Genomic DNA, 7,647 nt, shown 5'->3' with positions numbered 1-7,647 from the left:
TAGTGGCTTGCCCCAGCCTAGTCTCTGGCCTCCACATGTCCAGGGATTAAGTCTGCCCCATGTGGCTGAGGGTTGCATCAGGATCTGCCAGGCAGCACTTGCAAACCAAGCCAGGAACACTAAACCATCTTTGGCTCCTGAGAAGATTTTACATGTCCCTGAAGATTTCGCAGCCCACATCGTCTGCCTGTCACCATATGCTTCAGGAAATGCATGAGCAATAAAGCAAATTAACCTCATGGAGTGTCTCTCAATTAACGGAGCATGTGTCTTCCATCAGAAATGGCTACAAGGCAGTGGTCTTTCAAGCGTGTCTCATTTCTCCACTGATTTTTAGTCTAAAATGGGGAATACATATCTATTTTTTTCTGGAGTAAAAAACAATGGGTCACCCAGACATGACTTGAACATATAGAAAACTTTAACATATCATATATAGAGAAAAATGTAAATATTGGGAGAAATCTCAGTAAGATCTACGTATTTGTAATTCTACCCTATAAAATAGAAGAAGATAAGTCATGAGATGCCATATTGACGTAAGTCTCCTCCATGTAACCGGAAGAAGGGAAGTGGGGTTGCAGCTTGGCACCAGGAGCCTGGGTGTGGCTCCACTATCTTCTCTTCATCCCCAGAGTAAGTTCCAGAAGCTCTGAAATATCGGGAATGTGGCTAACGTGCTGCTATGACTTGCCCCCAGTGCTCCATGTGCTGGAATTATGGCCTCTGGTTTGGCAGTATTGAGGTGGTGGGACTTTTAAGAGGTGGGGCAAAATGGGAGGTAACTAGGTCATGGGGACTCCACCCTCATAAATGCATTAATGCTGTCTTGAGGGCTGGATCAGGCCTCATGGGACTGGATTAGTGAGAATGAGTTATGATGAATCAAATTTGTCCGTGTCAGTCTGCTCTCTTGCACCTTAGTGCCTTCTGCATGCAACTTGTTCCCTTTCCGTTTGTCCATCATGTTGTGAGGAAGTCAGGAAGTCCTCAAAGGGTGCTGGTACCATGCTATTTGGACCCTCTAGCCACCAGAATTTTGAGCAAAATAAGCCCATTAAATATATAAATTTACCCAGCCTCAGGAAATATGTTACAGCTCACAAAACAGGCCAAAATAATACCTACTGCCTTAAGTGCCTTTCTCATAAATTGATTCCTGACCACCACCACCACCCCTATTTTTTATAAAAAATCTCCCTGAGTACCTTATGATAAAAATAGTTCAGAATAGGGCTGGGGCTGTAGCTCAATAGCAAAGCGATTTGCCTTCCATGTGTGAGGTACTGGGTTTGATCATTAGCACCACATAAAAATAAAATAAAAGCATCTTGTCCATCATCTATAACTACAAAAAATAAAAAATAAAAACAGAATAACTGGGCCTCTCTAAACTTTGGCCATTAATTCATTTAACATACATTTATTGAACACTATAATAAGGTCACCACTAGGAACCTCAAGGTAAGTAGAATGGTAATATTTCTTGCCTTTGTGGAGCTTATCATTTTGTGTCAGACCTGAGATAAGTTACTAGACTAGTGTATTATATATTATCATATTTACCGGTACACCTCAGAGATGTTTCAAGTTTGGGTCCAGACCACTGTAATAAAGTGAGTATAATAATGATAATAAAATGAGTCACATGGAATTTTTAGCTTCCCAGTCCATATAAAAGTCATGTTCACACTAGGCTGTAATCTACTAAGTGAGCAATAGCACTGTGTATCTGAATTAGAAAACTACTTAGAAGGGCGAGGGTGTAGCTCAGTGGTAGAGCCCTCGCCCACCATGTGCAAGGTCCTGGGTTTGATCCCTGGCACTGCAACCGCAAAACAAACAAACAAACAGAACTGCTAAAAACTGCTGGCAACCACCTGAGTCCTCCGAGAGCCATACTCTTTTTGCAGGTAGAGGGTCTCCCCTGGGCGTCGATGCCTGCCGACTGAGGAGGGTGGTAGTGCTGAAGGTTGGGGTGGCTTTGGTGACTTCTTAAAGTAAGACAGCAATCAAACTCACCAGTTAGCCGACTCTTCCGTAGGATTTCTCAGTAGCTGTTTGGTACCGCTGCACTCACGGTAGAACTTCTTTTAAACTTGGGGTCAGTCTTCTCCAATCCTGCCACTGCCGTATTAACTAAGTTTGTGTCTCACATTCTGAATCTTGTGTTGTCAAGTCCAGCAGGTCCACGGCATCTTCACCGGCAGTTGATTCCAGTCAGGAGACGGTTTTCCTTGTTCATCCATGAGAAGCAGCTCTGGTTCTGTTTGACGTCATCATGAGTTTGCAGCAACCCAGTCACAGCTTCAGATTTGACTCTTAACTCTAGTTCTCTTGCTATTTCCGTCACATTTTCAATGACTTCCTGTCCTGAGGCCTTGAGCCCCTCAAAGTGAGACCTGAGTGTTGGAATCAACTTCTTCCAAACTCCTGCTGGCACTGATACTTTGACCTCCTCCCACGAATCATCGAAGTTCTTCCTGGCATCTAGAGCACTGATAGAAAGCTCAGAAGGCTTTCTATCTACTCCCCCTCCCCCACCAGAGGAATCACTCTCTGTGGCAGCCATAGCCTTACAGGACGGATTTCGTAAGTCATGAGACTTGAAGTTGAAATTTCCTTGATGCAGTGCTGCAGAGGGGATGTTGGGTTATCAGGCATGAAAACAATGTGAACCTCCGTCGGAGCCCTGGGTGATCAGGTGCATTTTCAATGAGCAGTAATATTTTGGAAGGAATCTTTTTCTGGGCTGTAGGTCCAACAGAGGGCTTAAAACGTCGGAAACCATGTTGTGACCAGATGTGCTGTCATCCAGGCTTGGCTGTTCCGTTTATAGAGCACAGGCAGAGTCCACTTAGCATAATTCTTAAGGGCCCTGGGTTTTTGCAATATTAACTGAGAATTGGTTTCAACTTAAAAAAATCACCCGTCCCAGTAGGCCCCGACAAGAGAGTCAGTCTGTCCTTGAAGGTCTGCAGCCAGATATTGACGTCTCCTCTTCAGCTATGACAGTCCTAGATGGCACTTTTCCCAAGGAAAGTCTGTTTCGGCGACAATGAAAATCCGTGTTGCTGGTGTGGCCACCTCCCTGACCATCCTCGCTAGAGTAATGACATGCTGCAGCTTCTTTGTCAGCCCTCTTGGGACTGGAGAGAGTTAGGGGCTTGCTCTGGGTTAGTCTCTGGCTTAGGGGAATGTTGTGGCTCGATTGGTCTTCTATCCTGACCATGGAACTTTCTCCATATCCATTCCATACCATTCACGTGTTGGCTGGAGCAGCACTTTTAATCACAAGAAGCCTAGCCTTCAGCCTTCCGTGCACTTTCTTCAGTGAGCTTGATCACATCTAGGGAAAGACTCTTCCTTGCTCTTGAACACTTAGAGGAGATTGTAGGGTTACAGACTGGGCGGATTTCAATATTGTTGTGTCTCAGGGAATAGGGAGACCTGGAGAAGAGAGGAGAGAAGAGAAGAGGAGAGGAGAAGAGAGGGAGGGAGTGGGGGAGGAGAGAGAAAAGAAAGAGGAGGGAAGGAAAAGAGAAGAAAGAAAGGAGAGAGAGAGAAGAGGAGGAGGAGGGGAGGAGGAGGAGAGGAGGAGGAGAGGAGGAGGAGGACAGGAGGAGGAGGACAGGAGGAGGAGGTGGAATTGGGAAACAGCCTTAATGAAGTCAGAGCATACGTAACATTTATTGGTCACGTTCACCATCTCGTGGGGCAGGGTTTATGGTGCCCAAAACAACTACAATACTAACATCAAAGATCACTGATCACAGATCATCATAACAGCCTGGAAAACTGTGAGAATTACCAAAATGGACCTAGAGCTATGGGATGAGCTCAGGCTGTTGGGAAAATGGCTCAGTAGACTTGCCTGAAGCAGAGTGGCCACAAATCTTCAAACGTAACAAAGCAGTATCCGGGGATCTGCGGAGTGCAATATAGTGACGTGCAGTGGAATGAGGAACACCTGTGCCGTGTGTGTATGTGTGTGTGTGTGTGTGTGTGTGTGTGTGTAGAGTAGGTCAGTAACAGGGGCACTTAACAGAGGGGACATGGTCCTGAGAGTAAGGTATGACAGAAATCTGAAGTGCTTATTTGTTTATTCATTCTCTCAGCAAATAGCGGTTGAGTGTTGACTGACCTAGGCACTGTCCCAGGCTATGGGGATGACTGTGGGGAACCAGACCAAGGCCCTGTTCCATGGAGCTTCCCTCTAATGAAAGATAACAGGTGACATGGAAAGGAGGGGTCCTGGACCAGGCAGGCAGAGGCAGATTGGGAGCCAAGGGCCCGGGGCAGGAAGGAACATGGCATCCTCCAAGGACAAACAGGTGCTCTTTGGCTGGAGCCCAGAGGGGACAGAAAGGGAAGCTGCAGATGAAGCTGGCCTGGTAGGCAGAAGCCCTGACAAGAGCCCTGTGACCTCGGATGCCAACAGCGCAAGCTAGAATGCGCCTGTGTTAGCAGCTCTATTCCCAAACGCAACCCTTTGGTTTTATGCCATCGACACACAGTGGCTGCCTGGACTTAATGAAGCACTGATTGCTGTCAGTTGTTATCTGATGGACTGGGTCTTGCTTTCCCAGTGCATGTATGACAGTTGGCAGCGGCCTTACCAAGCCACTGTCACAAGATGGACTCCCTGGACACCCACACTCCAGAGCATCTATTTCTCTTGTCAGGCTCCTTTGAGGAGGCCTTTCCCTTAATGTGACCATGCCACCTACTAACCTCAGGGCAGTGCGAAAGCTGCATCACTACTCTGAGTCTCAGCAGATTTGGAATAATATAGACCTATGGTTTATCCATATGCCTCCATTTCCTTGAGTGAACTAGGAAAGTGTCCATTATATTGCCCAGCATGGGATCCGGGACCCGGGACCCGCGACCCGGGGCTGGGTCCACTGCTACTTCCTTTCCTTTACCCCTTATTCGATTTGGAGTTTTGTTAAGTGAATTTCTGTTAAGCAAGGGACGTCTAGTCTCAAATTATAGTAACTGCTACTCTCCGGGGCAAGAGGTTATTAGCTAGACTTCCTCTTGCAGTGGGTAAGGAATGGCCAGGGGAGAGGGTGGGGAGGGTCCTTTGAGGAACAACAATGAGAAACCCACGCCTTTGTCTTCTCTCTTTGGTGGCGACCGAAGTCATGTGTGTCCCTACTGAGGGCCTACCACGAGACCAAGCCAGCACTTTAAAGGGGTGCCTCTGAAGGCTAGTCTCCAAACAAATTAATTGCATGCAGGCATGCTTTTTGATCACGTCCTAATACTGATTTACAGCTCTGTTTCCTTGTAACCCCAAAGAAAGCCGTAATCATGGAGTGCATACCCAAGCTTAGCATTTCGGGTGTGGGGGAGTGGGTGTCTGTGAGTCGCATTTGCACCGGGAGCATTGAGTGGTGGTTTGCTAATGTTTAGTTCCCCTTCCCCAAATTAAGCCCTCCTTGTGGGTATGGGGAATTTTCATCTCCGTGGCGCGGTTGAGCACTGGAGGCAGAAGACAGTTTTTTTGTGGTTGCTCTAGGCCAGGCAGTTTTTCCATTCTGTTCTTTTATTATGATCATGATTACTTCATTACCTACCCCTGATGGGGTTTCTTTGGGTCCCAGTCTGTTTTTAATAAGAAGCAGACTAAAAACAAAGTTTCGGTTGTGTTTGAAATCTTCAGCTTTTTTTCCCTGAAATAATAGGTTAAAGAATTTTATTTGTCTTCTGAGGTTCTGAGTTTTGCTCAGAAATTCTCTGACCCGGGCCTTGGAGCAACAGGGAAATGGGACGTAGGACACAAAAATCAAATGCAGATTCCTGGGACCTGCTCCAATGGAGTGAATCTGAAGCACCAAGGGGAGACCCTGGAACCCGCATTTTCAGCAAATATCCTGGGTGATTCCTGTGAATGGTGGGGGGGGGCAGTTTAAAGTTTGAGAACAGAATATAGAAGGAAAAAGCCATCAATCCATGTCTCTTCTTAATTACAATAGAATTCAAATTCCATATAATTCACCATTTTGAAGCATACCATTCAATGACTTTAGTAGAGTTACAAAGTTGTGCAACCATCCCTACCATCCAATTCCCCACCATTTCTATCATCCCCAAAGAAACCCCATACTTCATAGCAGTTTGTCCCCATATCCCTTTCCCCCCAGCTGTCCCATGAATCTGCTTTCTATCTCCATGGATTTGCTTATTCCAAATATTCCATATAAATATTATATAATTTATGGCCTTTGATGTCTGGCTTCTTTCACCTAGCACGTTTTCAAGGTTTATTCATATAATAGCATGTATTGGTACTTCATTTTGTGACTGAATAATATTTCATCATATGGTCATACCATCTTTTTTTTACCCATTTAATAATCATCAATTGATTATTAATCAATACTTAGGGAGTACTCCTTTGTGCAGATGGTCAGTTGGGTTTCTCAAGGGATGGAGACAATTCAGTCTAGTATAGTCTTCCAACAGTTCAGGAGTCGAGAGGGACGGAGACCACAGCATCTGGCACAAAGCCAAATGGATGGGATAAGGAATGAATGGCCAGTATGGTGGTGGAGCTGCCCAAGTTCAGTCTCAGCAGTGAGAGACAATCACCCAGGTCTGACCTTTAGCGCAAGTTGGTTCTGGACTTTGGGGTCCCCAGAGTGAATCAAACATGATCCATCTATGGAACTCACAGACTGTGAAGAAGGGAACAGGTGTTTCCAGGTAACAGGTGACATAGGGAAGCAGTGGAGAGAGGAAGGCACTTGTATGGGGAGGGAAGACCCCTTCTGGCGCAGGAGTCAGGAAAGATGAAGGAAGGGGATGCACTGCAGTTGGGAACAAGTTACCAAAACATTCAGGAACAGAAATATATGAGATGAGCTCAGAGACAGAGGAGTCCCAGGACATTTGTTTTGCTAGATCAGTCCTCTCAACCCTGTCTGCAAGTCAGAATGACCTGGGTGCTTAAAAAATACCAAACCCTGGGCCCCAGCTTCAGGGTAGACTGGGCAGCAATGTTTATTCAAAGCTCCCAAGGGATTCTCACAATGAGCCAGAGTTCAGAGCCACTGACTCAGAGGAGTATAGAAGACAGAGGTCGACTTTAGCCTGGAGCATCAGGCTGGGAGGGGACTGCATATAGGTTGGCCACATAATGAATTGTCCAAGATGGGACACCTTTTTCATGAAAGGGGGTGCTATTAATTATTACCCAGTCAGTATTAACTAGGCTGCTCTGGACACCTGGGTTATATGTTCACACTGGCCATGGAAGACCGCTATTGCAAGCTCTGGGGTCTGGACTTCTCATGGTGAGTGAGAACTACTGAGGATTCTGGAGCAGAACTTGGATATCTGATACCATTAGAGGTAGGAAGACGGAGGAATGTGGATGGAGGTGTGAGCAGGGAAATTGAGAAGGCAGGGAGAAAGTGTGAGAATGAGAAATACTCTCTCAAGACACTCCAAAAATACATTGGCTGAAATAAAAATGGTGTGTGCTTGGGGGCCAGGGACTGCTTCAGAACAAGTCCATCAGCCCCATCATTGATGCTGCTTCTTACGTGAAAATTCTGTAACCACCCAGCATGCTTCCCCCAGCCCCCTAGGCTCTGCACTTCAAAGTGTCCTTTGTTCATCTGTTCACTAAAAACT

This window comes from Callospermophilus lateralis, chromosome 14 (genome assembly GCF_048772815.1).
Source record: "Callospermophilus lateralis isolate mCalLat2 chromosome 14, mCalLat2.hap1, whole genome shotgun sequence".
Classification (NCBI taxonomy): domain Eukaryota; kingdom Metazoa; phylum Chordata; class Mammalia; order Rodentia; family Sciuridae; genus Callospermophilus; species Callospermophilus lateralis.
Note: the sequence above shows the minus strand (reverse complement) of the source record.